Source organism: Hippoglossus stenolepis, chromosome 17 (genome assembly GCF_022539355.2).
Source record: "Hippoglossus stenolepis isolate QCI-W04-F060 chromosome 17, HSTE1.2, whole genome shotgun sequence".
Taxonomy (NCBI): Eukaryota; Metazoa; Chordata; class Actinopteri; order Pleuronectiformes; family Pleuronectidae; genus Hippoglossus; species Hippoglossus stenolepis.
In genome coordinates, this window is record NC_061499.1 from 10,034,203 (window position 1) to 10,051,563 (window position 17,361).

Consider the following 17,361-nt stretch of genomic DNA (forward strand, 5'->3'; position numbering starts at 1 on the left):
GAGACGAGGAGGTAGCGCGGCCTGTGCCAAGCCGAGACGGGCTGCAGGGATGCAAGACCAGCGTCTGTTCCCAGACTCTCACACACAAGCTCCCCGTCACCTGCTCTCCACTTTACCCAGAGCCGGCTTTTCATTCCCTGCATCTGCTCCCACACTCTTTTCTCCCTCTCAGTCTTTCACTTTCTCTGTCCCACACAAACAGAGACTAGTACACGCTCACACACACACACTCATTTCCTCCTCTTTCTCTCTCCAAAGACTCATTACAGAAATTATGACTGTGTGGTTTGGAGGAAACTCAGAGGCTTGATCTTGTTTTGTTGGGTTTTCCCCCAAATTTACTAAAACACAACACAAAAAGCACAACACTGCAGAGCTGACGTTAAGTGGATGTGGTTTTTCTTTATTTATAATTAATGTCAACATCACCTGAACTCATTTGACCACTAAGGAGGTCCCTGACCGTTGAGGTAGTTGGTTTCGTCTCAGGAGGATTACGCAAAAGCTACTGAACAGATTTTCTTGAAACGTGGTGGAAGGATGGGACATAGGCCAAGAAAGAGCTCCTTCACTTTTGTTGTGGATCCAGGGATTTTTTTGATACATTTATTTGACATTGTGAGATGGGACCTTTTTTTACAGGAAATTGTCAATGGATCTTGATGGAAAAAAACATATTTAGAGGACTGATATCTCTCTGTGTGTTAGATTTGGTGGCTTGATTGAATTTGAGAGGACTGTTGGACCTTGGAGGAGGTATGCACTCTCCTGACATTCAAGTCTTTTACTGATCATTTTCACGGTTAAGCGTTTTGTCTATGAGCTGATAAACTGACAATTTTCCAGTGTTAAATAAGTTGATGTTCTCAAATCTCTTGTTTTCTCCAAACAGATATTTTTATCCAGATATAATTATACGATCATGTGAGACAAACAAAGTACCACATCTTCCCATTTGAAACAGTGGAGCAGGAGAATGTTTGGCACAAATAGAGCAGCCTGTGATTTATCAGCTGACGTCAGGATATTATATTACAGATGATAATCAGCACAGAAACTGGAATTTCTTCAGATTTGACCCCATGACAACAATATTAGCAATCATCCAATATCCAGTGGTTCATTTGACTTTAACTTTACAACCTATTTGAACAGAAACTCCAATGTTTCTGTAGAAGAATCACTTTGTCCTGCTGATACTGTCTGATTTTGGTTAATTAGATCAAATAATATTCAAAGACATAGTTTAGAAAGTGTTATTGAAAAATGTCTCATGAACATTGTGTGACTTTTCAGTCCGGCTTTAGCAGCACTGCTCACATCGATCCACCCGCGGTCCGGACTGAAACAACAAATTCAATTTGGCCAATTTGTGACCAGTTATCACCAAATACCTGTAAATCCAATGACATAATTCAGTGGAAGTAGATTATGAAGGCCATGTGAATAACAAACCAATAAAAGGAGGAGGAACACGACCTGGAAGTGAATTGTGCTCGCAGCCATGATAAGAACTTAAAAGTCTATCAACGTCTCACATGGGAGCACTTGACCTTTTCCTTTCCTCAGAAACACTCAGCTGCTGCTCTCAGTAATATTGCAGGCGTGTGTGTGTGGGTGGCTATGTGTGTAGGTTGCATGCATTTATACACATGTTTTTCCATCTCGAAGCACATGTGCGGTTTCGGGGGGGGGGGGAAATGTCGGCCTCACATTCTTCCAGGAGGAGTGTCTGCTCCTTACAGTTTTCACAGCTGATAGTTATTTCATAAGGCGTGTAGGCTGCAGAAAGTTTGAGTGCTCTGCTGGGACGCCGAAAAGAAATGATTTCAGTCGGAGGCTTTTTGCTGCTCTGGATGCTCTGTCAGGGTTTAATGACACGGATGACTTAAATAATAAAGTCAAAATCCCCCGCTGAGTTTCCACGATCCAGATTTCCAAATTTAACTCGACCCCTCGTTCTGCGTCTGCGAAGCCGCTTTGATACAACCAATAACTGACAAGAGGTTGATCTGCTTCTGGATCTTTGATGAAACTTCCCTGCGGGGAAATTGTGTCATTCTGTTCACAGATGTAAAAGACAGTTGGGTTTTTTTACAGGCCTGTCACAGAGCATACAAAGGGGTTTTATTTTAGAAACGGCTACTTTTCAACTTTTCACACCTCCTCGAGCTCGTTCAAAGTCTGCTCGGTCAGAGTGATTCATCGTTTGTGGTGCAGAGACGGCCGCGTCAGAGTGAGGGGCCACGCCGTCTGCTCTGAGACGGGAGGTTATCTGGCCTCAAGATGATGGTCTGGCCTTATCCGCCTGTCTCAACATGCCCTACCCTGCAATCACCGCTTCCCCAGGGGTGGGTGGGAGGTGTTTTTATGTTTGTTGGGAATCTGTGGTGTCAAGAAGGTGGGCCGGGGCTCTTACACTGGGGTTAAGTGGAATGTGGAGGGAGGGGCCGCAGAGGCAGGGAGGGTTTGAACAGTGAGACGACCAGCTGGAGGAATGGAGGTTGGGAGGGGAGAGAGGAGATGGTTTTTAGGGAATGTCAAGCCGCCATTTTGGTCCAGACTGAAATCTTATGAAACGCCATGAAATGTTTTCAGACGTTCATGGCCCTCAGAGGATGAACCCCACTGACTTTGATGATCACTTGACTTTTCACGTAGCGCAATCCATGAGTGTCAGTGCTGCTTTACCACAGACCATGGCTCAGACAGCTGCTGTGTACGAGTGTATGTAGGCTGCTGCCGGTTATATCACAGCACATCCAGAAAATACAAACACACACATACACACACACACCTACATGCTTGTGCAAAGTTGAGACTAAGTGTGTGTGTATTTGTGTGTTTTTTTTCCTCTGGCAGCATGAGTAAGAAGCAGTGATGTGTGAAAAATGATAACCGCAACAGTTATTTGCTGCTAATGAACTAATGTGTGTGTGTGCGTGCGTGCGTGTGCGCACTCGTTTTTGGTACCTCTTCTGGACCCTTTCCAGCATAAACACTTAACTATGTCAGAACAAGCAGACCTAATGGGGCCAAAGCACAGTCTTAACGTCGCAAAATGTCATGTCTGAGCTCCTGGTTAATGTTAGGGATAAGGTTGTGGTTAGGCTGTCCACAATATGTGTGTGTGGAAGGTCTACTCTTGTGTTTTCCATCTTTATTATTTTACTCTCCTCTTTTCCTCCCTTCTTCCATCCACCTCTGGTTCTTCCTCCAGTCTCTTCCTCTCTCTCCCTCTTCTCCATAGATACAGACAGAGAATTTATGGAAGGGCGTTTGAACCCCTCCTCACCCCTCCTCCCGTTGTCTCTGAGCAGATCAGCATGGCATTCTTGGTGTGTGTGTGTATGTGTGTGTGTGTGTGGTGTTGGAGGTGCTCCACATTAATCCTCTGCTCTGAGGGGACACATGCACCACATGGAACATGCTATGCTGTAGTCGTCATGTGCGACACATGATATTTGACCCCCACACACACACACACATACACATGCACGCACACCTCTGGCTTGGGCAGCTGGGGGCGGCAGCAGTGTTCTATTGCAATAAGCGTTTTAGGCTCCTAAGCTGATAATCTGTCTGTTTTGGTATTTGCTCCCTCAGCAGGGTCCTGCAGCTGGAGGAGACGTGATTGGTTCACGTCTGTGTGTCATGGCAGGTTTATGTCTGTTTATTTGTTTACCAGCTACAGGACAACACACAGATGATAATTTGTGGTGTGTGACACATCTGGCTCCAGCCGTCCTGACAGTTCTTTGGTATGATTGGTAAAAAATTGTAGGTGTGCTGTCAACATCTCTTCACTTCTGTGATGAATCGCTCAGAAAGTGTCAGCGCTTCACTTGTCTTCCCTCCCGTTAGTTTTCTCTGTTGTCTCTCACTCTTTCTTCTGTGCTAGTGCAGACTCTTCATCTTATCCACTTTCTGCGCCGTGTTCGCATTTGGTCTCAGGCACCTTTGCATCTTTTATAGGACCTGGGTTTTTTTTGTTGCCACAAAGTCAAGGCACCAGGAGGTGGGTGTTCCCATTACCCAGCTGCCTCGGGGTGGCTGTGACACACAGCTGTGTGATGACGGATGAATCGAGGAGGAGGGAAGGAGAGGATGACACCGCTCTTTTGTCCTGAGGCCAGTCGTTGTGAGGATGACTGCTCACTCTTTGTACAGCAGCGAAATATGTCTTTGAACGTTTCTGCCGACCAGTTTGACGATTCTGTTTTTGGAACCACCATAACTGAAAAATACAGTGGATATGGTTATATCTTTCATTGATTACAAAATTGTCAGTGACTAACATCTAAATATTTTGCTTCAATTCTTAAACCCACTTTCAAAATCTCTCTCAGTTTCTGACCTTTTTATAGATAATCAACACTAAATGAAAAGAGTAGCCAATTTAATTCTGCAGCCTTTCTCATGTTTCTGACCCTTTCTGACTTTCTTTATCAGGAAAAGGTCAGTGCAAATTAAAATCCAGTTGCACTCATAAAAATTACATAAAAAAAGGCATTAGCTGTTAGTCGTTGTAGATCCATTTCCACCCTCTCCATTATTAACAGTGAATGAGGCAGCAATTAGAAAAATACAGGAGAACACAGATAAAAAGCTTTTCATCCTAAAAATGATTTGTTTGCTGCACGCTTGAATAATGTTGCACAAGATTCACCTGATCCCTGATTAAGGAGAGTTTGTCATTCACTTAAAATGATAATTTGTGCTTTAAGTGATTCAGTTACAGATCTTTGCAGGTAGAAAGAAAATAATGAATATTCAGTATATGGAGAGGAACTCATGATGAAGCATAAGGCTGCAGCACACCGAGGACATTGTGCGTCTTTGAAAGGCTCTTGACCTTTTTGCATGTCATCCACCCTCTCCCCCTCATCCACCTCTATTTCATGCTGCAGATTAAAGTCATTAATAAAAGGGGACCAAATGATTTCTACTGTTGTATGTGAGCAGTAGTGTGAGTAGAGAGGTCGGGCTGGTGAACGGCACAATGGATGCATCACGGTGTCTGGATTACAGCTTATCTGTACTATCAATGTCCACACTGGCCTGTTTTCTCTGTCAGGGTCTGAATCACTCTGGTTTCTGTCACAGTTTTTCCTCAAGTCCCTGTATGAGTCAATTTTTTTTTTGTTTCCTATTGAATCGCAAGAATTCCCAAATCCAAAATAATTCTTAATCGGTTGAGCGTTTGAGTCGTGAGTGTCGTCATATCTTTGTGCAACTTCGGTGTATCGTTTAATTTCCAGTGTTATGCCTCCCAAGTTCATATCTTCATATCTTCTCTGTGCCCTCGCTCCCTGCTGAGTCTTTACTCACCATGATAATCTCCACAGTTAGCGGAAATACTAAACTGTGAAACTACAGTTTAGGGAGAAAAGGAACAATTGCACACTGCAGTGAATTTCTGTTCTGGGAAGAAGTCATTCCAGGAACAATGTGGAGGCGCATTTTTCTGTCTTTTTAGGGCCCGAGCACCGACAGTGCTCACCAAACTTTGCAGGCGCGTCAGGCCTGATTTAAAATGTACATATTCTGGAGTACTTCAAAATGGGTGTGGCAAAATCCCCTAAAACACAGACATTCCGTCTGCTTTAACCAATCTTGATTGTGACCAGCTACACTAACACTTTGGATAAAGAATAGCAAAAGCATATTTTCAAATGCATATCAATCAGTCTATTAAGTATATACTGTTTTTTAATTTGTTGATCTAGCTATGGTTAGCTAGCCAGAAAAGAAGCTAGCTAGCTAACTGCTAGTTAGTATTGTACACATTTCTCTTTCTCACCAGTAATGGATTGTAAAATACGACTTCCATGCATCAGATGTGCAAAAGCAGCTGTGCGAAATGAATGGTAGGTGTTCCCTAGTGAATGCCGCGTGACGGACGCAGGAAGTGACGCGGTCCGTGTTCGCTCTCCCCCGCGGGTCCCGAGATCGCGAGTGCTCGCAGCCCTAGTTTCGTTTTATTTATTTTTTTCAGCCTTTTTTTTTCCTGCTGTCATTTTTCACTTCGTTCAACCACTCTGAGAATAGTAATTCTGTTGTTAACAGTGTGGTAATGGTTTAGCCGAGGCTGGAGGAGGATTGACTTCTGTTTGTAAATCACACACTCAGTGTTTAAAGCATTGCTGGTGAGTGAGAGTGTGCATTTATGGATGTGCTGTAGATTGAACATAAACAGAAAGCATCAGAAACATATGACGAGAAGCGTGGATCATGGATGTAGCCATAGTACGTTTATCTGGCTGCTGTCATGCCAAATCGTATACAATTGTAGCGTTAATCGCTTTTTCCTGAATTCAAATATGGTCAATAGGGTCAGTTTCTCATACACTTTGTGCCCTTTAAACCTTTTGAGTCTCTCTAATATAAACAGTGACATCCTCTTGGCCCATCTTGGTTTTGTAATTAGTTATTTCCCAGTTGCCAAATTCACCTCTGCGTCCTAGGGGCCCAGGAGCTCACCTCCCTTTCCTGCCACCTTCCCAGCTGATACATTGTGCTCGTGAATTTTGTCTCTTGTTGCCGAATGTTTTTCCCACAGCTTTACAAAACTCTGAGCCTGTGTTATCACAGTAGCAGCTATCAGTGAAAAGAATGTTGTCTTTCCCTGCTCAAAATAACAAATGGAGCTGAAAGAACCGATGTAATCCCGTTTGTATGCCAACTGCATTCCAGCGCTGCAGCATAGGTGGTCACTCTCCGAGTCGCACACAGTGGGCAAGTCCAAGAAGTGGAGCAAGTGGGAATGTGTTTCTAATGCTGACCCAAATGCACAGAGTACTAATGCCAGTCAGACATGTGTTAGAGGAATATGCAGGGGACACTGTTAAGAGGGAAGATGGGAAAATGGTCAATCGAAGTTGGAATTCTTAATACCTTTTAGTCACTGAGGGAAAACCACCCTGAGTTAATAGTTAAACACGTTGTCGGTGAGATTTGATTTACATAAAATAATTTGCTACCCTGTTTTGTTGGTGAGCCGCCCGAAGATATTTGATCGTACAAAATGTTAATTGTCGTGCTCTCACATGGTGATTATGTCATTCGCCTGCATGTATAACAAACATCTGAATAGGAATAATTCACAATTGTATGTATGCAATGGTAGGAAATTAACTTATTTAACTTTAGGCTGAGATTCTGCCCTGTCGAGTTGACAATGTTGACGTCTGTTTCACATATGACCAAGGCAAGCATCCCCAGTCAGTGCGGTCAGATTGCACTTGTAACCTCGCCCACCAGTGAAGTCACAGTGTCTTGGAGTACACCTCTGAATCACTGCAGCCAGGTCAGTAGCTGGACCAGGGGAAGTCAGCAAAAACAAGGATTTTCAGTGAATGTTAAAGCGACACTCCATAGAATTTACTCAATAAACTTCAACAGAAATATTCTACAACATATGTAATCGGCACAGAAGCAGCATCATGTCACTTGAGTCAGTGTCGTGATGAGAAAACACAACATAGAATATTATGGTGTCAGTGTTTGGAATCAGTTTGACAAGTTACATGAGAAAAAACAAGTCCACAGGTTTTAATGTAGGTGGGGGCATCAGTGCATGTGATTGCCGGACTGTGTTTGATATTACTCTTTGGATATGATTTAATTTTGTGAGTGGATCATTGTGGGGAAATGGAGAGTAAATTGACTTGTATTGATGTCCCACTCTCTACATGAGAGATCTTCATCAGTAGCTCAAAGTAAACAAGGATGTTTCTTGTGCTTGTGATGATGTTGTCATGACATTGCTTGAGTCGACTGCAGCGTTTAATGACTTTGTCGTCAGTGTGTGGACGCCAAGTCAGCAGGAGACGCATCGCGAGCTTCTGGTTTAATCCCCTGTCTCCCTCCCGCCGTGTCTTTCCACTGTACTGTCTAATAATGTATGTCATGAATATAATCTGAGTCCATTAATCTGGATTGTGCATTTTAGGGCCGTGTCTCACAGTTCTCACGAGTGATTACACGCTGCTCTCCACTGTTGAAATGTCAGCGGCAGCTGTCTGAGTGTAACTTCAGTCCAGACACGCCTCAGTTCATCTGGTCATCCGTACATTTAAATGCGACTCTATAGCCTGGCCTTAATTTCTCCTGCATGCTCGGTCTCACGAGGATACCGATGACCTATAATTGGAATAGAGCGACTGTAAACGCATGTTAACGATATACAAGGAAATCTGAGCACACTACACATACACACAGCAGGGGGGAGAGAGAGGTCAGTGCCTTTGAAGAAAAGGTCAGTGAGGTGTAGAGAAATGACCTTTGGTTCTTGTTAGGGGCTAAAAAGATTAATATAAGAGTAGATACTATTACTTGCACTGATTGAGGTGATACATTAATTATTATTTATGATTAGATTAGGACATCACTTCAGGTTTATTTCTGCAGCTTGGTGAAATATTTCTGACCTGTCTCAATTTTCATCTGATGGAGCTGCACTGGCCTCTCTCTCTCTCTCTCTCACACACGCACGCACACACACACACACACACACACACACACACACACACACACACACACACACACACACACACACACACACACACACACACACACACACAGAAACACAGGCGACTTTGTTCGATTCCCACGCTTTGGCACTCGCACAGCAGTCACGTCCCCACTGCACCACATCCACTTTCCTGTCTGTCTGATGATAAACAGTTTAACTTCATCAGATGACTGAAATGTTAATCAGCTGATTCTGTTTTTGTCTTTTGTTTGTTTATTTTTAATTCCCCATGGCAGGATAGGGGAGATCAGGAGGCTCTGATAATTTGGGTCAGTGTGTCAGGCAACATGATTATTTTGGGTCAGAGAAGGTTCCTGATTAACAGGGAGCTGTGTCAAAACACTTTCATTTACTTTTCTGTCTTTGCTGTTGATAAGAAAATTCTTCTCATTGAAAGGAATAGTTTGATATTCCGGTAAATATATGTATTTGCTGTCTTCAATCGATCCCACCTTCTCTTTTGTGCGTTCAACTACAGCTAGCAGCTAGTGTAGCTAAGCTGGAGACCAGAAACAGGAGGAAAGATCTAGCTTTAACCATATTCCCTATCTGAACATGGATGACATGACAGCTCTCCAAAAGTGAAGCCCCCCCAGAGTCACGCCCAAACTATCAAACTGATGTATGCTCAAGCTCATTTTTATATTAAGTTTGGTTTTACTTTATTTGATGCTGTAAGAACAGGGTGAAACCGGATGATGAAACCGAGATGACTCAGTAACAAAGCGAATAGGAGGATTTCCCCCCAAAATTAATTATTCCCTAAAGAGACGGTATTTTGGGCTCAACAAACTTTGACAGTTTTTTTTTGTTGTTGCGATTAATAGATATCCTCAGTTCGTTTGATAAGCAAACATCAAATCTGGGTCCAGACTGTTTTTTTAATCTGAGCTGACTCTGTTACTGTGTCTTTGCCGCGTGTCAGGTTTGTTGTTTTTGTCAAACGTTTGTGCTCCTTCGGGAATTTTCCTCCACGTTGACCATTCACAGGGACGATTGTAAAGAGGCATTGTTCCCGTCTTCAGGGAGGACTACTGACCGAGCCTTTGATTCCTTTTGTACCTGAGGTAATTCTCACTGCATACCAGCATCACACAGGACGTGTTGAAATATCTGCGCGGCACATTGTTCCCTTTGTGTGTTTTGTCTATGTGTTGGGATTCCTGGAACCAGAACCTTGTAACTCATTATCTATCATCCTACAGGTGACGGAGCAGAGCTGACTTTAGCCATAACAGCGCCTCTGTTCTCATGTTCAAAGCTTTTGAATTCCTGAATGTCACCGGGTTGGGTTATTTACAACATCTTCCTGTGTGTGTACATTTTACTACCTAGTAACCAGAGGGAGATTAGCTTACACTTGTGAGGGCTGGTGATTTAAGGTGAAAGTTTTCGGGGATTATTTCACAGAGACTTAAGTTGACTTCCTATTTCAAGTTTAAGAAAAAACCTTAAATCTGCTTAACAGATTTATTTTTAGACAAACAAGTGATAAACACTATACTGATGTGCTAATACCTTCTTTAAGGTGATGTGGCTAACATGTTATCATACATGGCTTTTACGAAGAAACATTCGGATTATCTGGCCGTCCGATGACTATAAATCAAATCTACACTCTTCGTTTGATCTGCATTTTGGTGTTTAATGCTCTGCTTTGTTCACAAGCTATTCGCTAACTGTGTCTGTCAGTTGCTAAGCAGATAGTGTGGTTTTCACAGCTTTATGAATAAAAACGTATCCAGCCAAAGACGACAGTGGTGAAAGTGAGCCAAAACAGGAGAGATTTACTGCCAACTTGGAAGACGCAGAGTCTGGTGTAATTCTCTCTGGGTTCATCAACAATAACACCTCACACATGAAGTAATTTGATTGATCCTGAATATAAAAATATTGTTTATATTAGCTCCGATTTCTCACTTAAGCTGCTTTCACAATTGCACTGAACTCTTGACATTTTTCTGGAATTTGCCAGAGGGGCTGTTTTTGAAAACTCAAATGGCCAAGTGAGTTGCTTCTGACACTTTCCAGAAATGTTCCTACCTGCCTCCTAGTAAAACATCCGTATAATGTCCGAATGAGCCCACGTGTGCATGTTGATGATGTTTTTGTGAAACTCTGAAACACCTGAACCACGTGTTTCATCACCTCCTCACAAGGTGACATTGGCATTTTTTCCTGCTGTGTGCTGTCGTCCTCAAACAGTTTCCCTGCTGCGTTTTAGCACTTCTGAGAGGCCTCTTGGTGAAGATGAAAAAAATACTTCTTCCTCAGGAGGAACTTGCACTTCTCCTCTGCCCTGAGGATAATGAGGCTCTGGGTTCCTGAAATCATTTTGTCTTGTCAAAGTAGCTATAAATGGCCACATCCTGGATTCAGTTAAGAAGTAATATTCTTCTGTATATTACTGTAGATTTGTATGCACATCATTCTGGAGCTTGCGATTACGCTCCTGTGTGTGTGTGTGTGTGTGTGTGTGTGTGTGTGTGTGTGTGTGTGTGTGTGTGTGTGTGTGTGTGTGTGTGTGTGTGTGTGTGTGTGTGTGTGTGTGTGTGTGTGTGTGTGTGTGTGTGTGTGTGTGTGTGTGTGTGTTCTGCAGGCACCACGTTTGGATGTGAAACTGGTTCTTTCCAATGTGGTCAACAGGTTAATAAAGTGTGATGAGACTGGGATTAAAACATTCTCCCTTTCAGCTCAAATTTAATTTTATGCAGGTTTGGGATTATATTGAAACTTTCAGGATGTCTCACTGCGACTCTTGGATCTTAACTTGTTCACTCTGAGGGGATATTTGAGGGAACGTTTCATTTACATGCGTCGTTTGGCAGCGCAGTGTGAGCACGTTAAATGCACCTTAGCTCTTTGACTGTGGTCGAGACATTTGAGAAGTTCATAACAAGCTGCTGTGTTCCAGTAAGAAAACAAGCTCTCAGTCAGTCAGTCAGTGAGTCAGTCAGTCAGTCTCACCCTCTTGATTTTTGTTTTGAACAGGATTATGGGAAAACAAAAAGACTGGAAGAGACAATATTGTGTGTTCTGGCTGAGGGATGGCAGCCAGATGCCAGTTTTATCCCAGTTTGGAGCTGCCCAAGCGGCTACGTTCATCACTGAACCAGTTCACACAAGCATGGACACAAAGCCTGTCAGCACGAGGGATAACAGAGGAGCTTTCAGGCACGAGCTTGCAACCTGCAGAGTGTAATGGAAAATATTCTTATTTCCAGTCATATATAGACAGTGGATCATGACTATAATCTCTGGGATTTGTTGTGTTCCAACAGAACTCTCACTGACTTCGTTTACATGGACGCCAATATTCTGACTATTGACCTAAATTCAGAATAAGATATTTGAATAAAATCAGAAAAAGATTATTTCGATTATGGTGTTTACATGAGTTGCTAACAGAATATTCCATTCCATTTGATTATTACATCCAACGTTATTTTGCCAGTTTTAAAACCCCAACCTGAAATTATTTACGATGCTACCACACAACATTTTGGGTGATTTGTATTTCATTTTGCAAAAGATCTTTTTTACGTTTCCATCTTCTTTACAGCCAGGACATGTGTCGTCAAGCAGTTTGTACCTGCCGTCAATGCAGGGAAAACTCAAATTGGACGTTAAAATCCGATTAAGATATAATGCAACTAAGGTCAGAATACTCCACATGTCTTAATTGGATTATTTCTTATTCTGACAACGACTTTATTTGGGTTAAGGTCATCAGAAAGTGGTGTTAAATGGCAGTGTCTTATTCAGGCTTTTGTCCTAATCAGGTTAATATCTGAATATTGGTGTCCATGTAAACGTAGTGAACGTTTGTGTCGTGTAACCAGACTTCTCCATCCCACACACTTTCTCCTGTCTTACATCTCCGGCCCTGCGTTTATTCTTTAATTTCTTTTCTATTTTTAACTGCACTCCCTGTCAAATTAAATACGAGATTCAAATAAAAAGCTTAAGGACTCTTTTCATGAAGTTGCGGACACATTTAAAACAACATCTGCGAAAGATCCAAGTAAAAAAACAGTTTTTTTTCCCCCAAATGACGGATTGGTGCTTTTAAAGCCTCGGCCCCTGTAACATGAGGGCGTGTGTCCTACTTCTAGCAGTTGGCTCATAACCGTTGTTTTACGTAACATACTTACTAGTCTGCTGTTGCCATGGTGAGGCTAATTTATACAGGCATTAAGAATTAGGCTCCTGTTGTTAACATGCACTGTGGGCTGACACTGGTTTTTACACATAAATACACACTCGCGCACACACACTCTAAGGACTATTCAAGAGTTAATTGTGTGTGTGTTTGGGTGTGTGTGTGTTTGGGTGGGTTGGTTTGGGGTGAGACTCCTGTATAAAAGAGGAGAGTGAAGTTGGCACAATGAGTGTATTTTGAGTGTTTTGGTGTTTTGTGCAGGAGCATATAACAGACGAGAAGCTCAGAGAGCGACTCATGATTTGTTATATAACCTGTCTCCTCATGTGATGCTGCAAACGTAGTGAGGAAAATCAACAAGAGTGAACGGCTTTCATCGCTTTTCATGGGAAAAGAAAGTGCCTCTTAACTGTGGCTGACTAACGTGAGGTTCTGATGCAGATATATTGAGAGAGCAGGCTGATGGTTGATATATGTAAGTCTGATATTATTTAGTTTTTATTATTTCCATATATATATATTCTCTCTGTCGAGTGAGAACTTGTCTTTTGCTCATTAGTCTGTGTACCTGTCCATCTGAATCTGGTTTGTGTGAGAGCTACATAGATTGAATGTTTTTAGTCGTCATCCATGTTGCGTAATCCTTCTCAATAACAGACAAACAAACAGCAAACATAACCTCCTTGGTGGAGGTGATTAAAAAATGTGCATTGTCTATTTGCTCCAATAGATCAGCATTCTGGACTCTCTTTATTAACAGTAAAATGTCAAGTAATCAAAAACCTAAACCCGTAAAAAATGTATATAATGTAGGTTATTGCAGATGTGTCTACAGAAATCTTATTTTTGGCATCATAAACACAGATGTGAACTGATTGTCAATCACCACCTCTAAATTGTTTGTTGGTTTGTTCTAAAAATGCGAAGAGAAAATGAGACTTTGGTGAGTAAACCAAACAACATGAGGAAAAGTATAAGAAAGTGAGTCAGTCTCTGAAGAGAAAAGCTCAGGGGAAGGAATGTTTGGAGAAATCAAACATATCACATAAAACAAAAGAAGAGGCAACAAATGTCATTTTGAAATCAATTCGTCCTGAAATGTATCAATTTGTTCAAACACAATTTCATAAAGCAACATTGTCACATTTGATATGTGAGAAGAGACGATAGGATTATACTTTTATAAAGAGCCACATTTATCCAGTCGTGTATGAGTGAGTCTCTGAAAATGAATGTAGTGAGTAAATAAACAGTGAGTTTCAGACACAGCGTCCACCTGGAGTTTACTGAGCACAAAGTGTAACTCTGAGGTAAATATGAAGCTATTTTCTACATCTACTCTCCGGTGACAATATGCTGTTCTAGTGTTATTCCCCCGAGTCTTCATCACAGGCAGAACTAACTGCTGTTACCGTTTGGGAACATCGAGTTAGTGAAGGGACTTGAAACCGAGCAGCTTAAACCATCTGCTATCATTGTCCTACATTTTTTTTATTCAGTGTCCACATCTTCTCGTTCTCCCTTGTTTTGCTTCGTCTGAATCTTCGGGAAGCGCGGTGTCCTTCCTGAGTGAACATTAGGTAACAAAATGTACCATCATTTTCCTCCCACTGCTCCTCTTTTAGGAGAGTGAGTCAGAAAGTCACAGAGACAAACAAGGCCGGGCAGAGAACTGTGCTGCTCAACATCCACAGACTGAAATGGACTAAAGTGCTTCAGAGCATTAGAACAAATAGCTGCCCTCCTGTAAAAAAACCTTTACCCGCTGCCAGTCGGGATGATGCTGTTACACTTTGTGCTCAGTATAGTTGTTGTATTTCATGATCTGTCCTCATCGTGTGATTGGATAAATTTCTGTTGTCTAGATCATTTTTTTCAGTTTAAAAAGTTTTTAATAAAGTCAAAAGCTCATTTACTTACTCCATAGACTGGACATACAAATGGACACAGACTCAGCTTCTGCAAAGTGAAGCCAATCCTGAAACCTGTATTCTCTCGAATGACCAGTAGGGGACTAACTCCACAGGTTGAAAAACGTACGTTTCTATGGAAATCCGTGAAATATAAAAGACCCAAGTTCTGACTTGATTTATAACGGTAAACATTTTCACGAGGGGTTTATGGTTTCAATCTCTAGCTTCAAGTTTTCTTCAATGCAGCATATTCGTTTTGTAAATAATGATCCTATGTAGAGTAAAATAGAGGATAAAGCATGGTTTGCGTTTGCGAGTGATCGACAGTTACTACCGTCCAATGGGTGCAGGTCACTGGTGTTATGTCAAAAAAATGTAATTGAGGCCTGATATTTTTACAGTTTAACCATAAACTTCATCATAAATAAGAAGAAATACAACCAATAATACAGAAGTTTGATTCAGAAAAGTTTACTTAAAAATTATTCATAAATAATATAACATAAATTATGTAATGGCATTATTTTACTGTCAAATAAGTTTTCATATCAGCAAATGTGGGCGTAAATACATATATGGCCGATGTTTATCCGCCAATCGATAATGGGTCAGGCCCCTATTTTTTATATATATTGTCTCATTCATAAAACACTAGGCTTTATAACCAAACAAGATATATCATTTTTCTATCTCTGAGTCATAGCCATCAAGGTCCTCAGTGTTAAAGCGAGCTCGCTGCTATAAATAGCCTGAACAGTATCAGTCTCACTGTCCCATTGTCCCCCATCACTGAACCTGGAGCTAGTCTTTCCTCGTGTCCCGTGTCGGGTCTTTGTGTCGGTCACAGAAACCAAAGGGGGAGGGGATCAGGTTGCTGGTTCAATCACTTGCAGTAATCTTTGTGTGTGTGTGTGTGTGTGTGTGTGTGTGTGTGTGTGTGTGTGTGTGTGTGTGTGTGTGTGTGTGTGTGTGTGTGTGTGTGTGTGTGTGTGTGTGTGTGTGTGTGTGTGTGTGTGTGTACATGCTTGCATTTGTATGATGACACGAGCCACCCAGCCCCCCCCACACAGAGAGAGTCTGTCCTCAGGAGACAGCAAGACGGATGGACGAGTGGAAAAAAAACACGGGCCTCTCGAACAGAATGACACACGTGAAGAGAAACAAATGTGCAGTGTTTTGTCACTTGTCACTTTGTTTGTTGTGTAACTGGTAGGAGCTGAACACTGAGGTGTCACAGGCTGATTTCCTCTGCTTGTTACTAAAGTTTCATCCGTCTTCATCTCTCCTCTCTATATTTCAACGTTACCATACTTTTCATGAAGCTCAGTTGTGAAGCTACACAGATTAAAAAGACAGAAATTACTCTTTGTTTTTCTCTACAGCTTTTACGGTCGTCACGCTATCGCCACAGAGGTCAGCATGTTAGTCAGCTGAGCCGGTGTCATGGGGGCCACGTCTGACCTTGGTTGGTGTGTTTTTGTATTTGGTGGCCCATGGTGCACATGATCAGTAGTTTAATGGGTTGCGTTGCGGCTCTGCAGGAACTTTGCCAGTGGCCCGGGACCCATTTCCATTACTGTTGAGGGTTAAGCACGAGTACGCGAGCGTAACGTGAATCCTGTCATCAGAGAGTGTTTGTGAGGCTCTGTGTGGGTGAACGTGTACCCTCCAATTTGCTGCTTTCCGCGTGGCCACTAAACTACAAGAGCTCGACTAGAAAGACGTGTAATAGAAACTACAAGTCTGTGTCCGCAGTTAACCACACGCAAGTCTGTAAAGGAGTATGATTGAGGCCTTAGGCTGAGGGTAAGGTTCAGTTTAAGGTCAAACACGCATTGATAAGGAAACAGACTTAAATTTAAACACCAACCAAACACGGGAATGATGAAAGTGGACTTTGAATTCATTGTTAAGTTCATGTGTTCAGTGTGTGGCTGAACACATGGTTTCCCACTGGTGGGAAACCATGCTTATTATTGAAGGTAACCTGAGTCCAGAGATTACTGCAGCACTACAGATACACTTGTATCCTGATCTGGACACAATCTCCTCACACTGGTCCAGTCTGTGATTGAGTTATGTGAGTGGACTCTCCCCACTGGGCACTTGGTCTCTGTTAAAACGTTATCTGAAAGCTGTAGATGGACCTTTCTCCGGCTATTTTCAGCTTCTTCCCCAAAGTGCCCACGTGAGTCATGTTGCATCTTCAACTTTAAAAAAAAGAAAAGGTTGAAATCTGACAGACTGCTGCTGCTAAATATACACTGATAAAAGATGTCGTAACTAAAAGAGAGGCTGATTAGATAACTCAGACCAAGGATGGTTTGGATTGGCTTTTATGGAATTTATTACATTTCAAAATCTAAATGGCAAGAATGGCCTTTGTGTGTAGGTAATTCTGCTTGTGACACATCTCTGGCTTTTAAACAGCTGTCAGTCGGGTGCATTGACGCACACCACACTTCATGTAAAGTTACACAGGTCATGTTGTGTGAAACCTGCCGGAGGCGGGAGAATCTGAAACAGTAACAGTGGAAGTATGTTTGAGTGGTGAAAGATAAACCAGAGGAGTTGAGACATGTCCGCGCAGGCTCTGAATGCTGCTTGTCCACATCGCACATGGCGAGCATCACTAACAGTACCTACTTTGTGCCGCATTGCACAACAATGCTCACTAAGCTCCAGTCACCCTCTGTTTTGACATGTTTCGGGTGTAAATAAAGTTCATAACATGATGTGTGTCCGACCCC

At 42.2% G+C, this 17,361-nt stretch overlaps 1 protein-coding gene across 5 annotated transcripts in view; it reads left to right on the top strand.

The window, feature by feature from the left end:
- ripor2 (RHO family interacting cell polarization regulator 2) overlaps positions 1 to 17,361 on the top strand; it is a 62,156-nt gene that overhangs the window by 19,966 nt on the left and 24,829 nt on the right. The window lies entirely within an intron of this gene.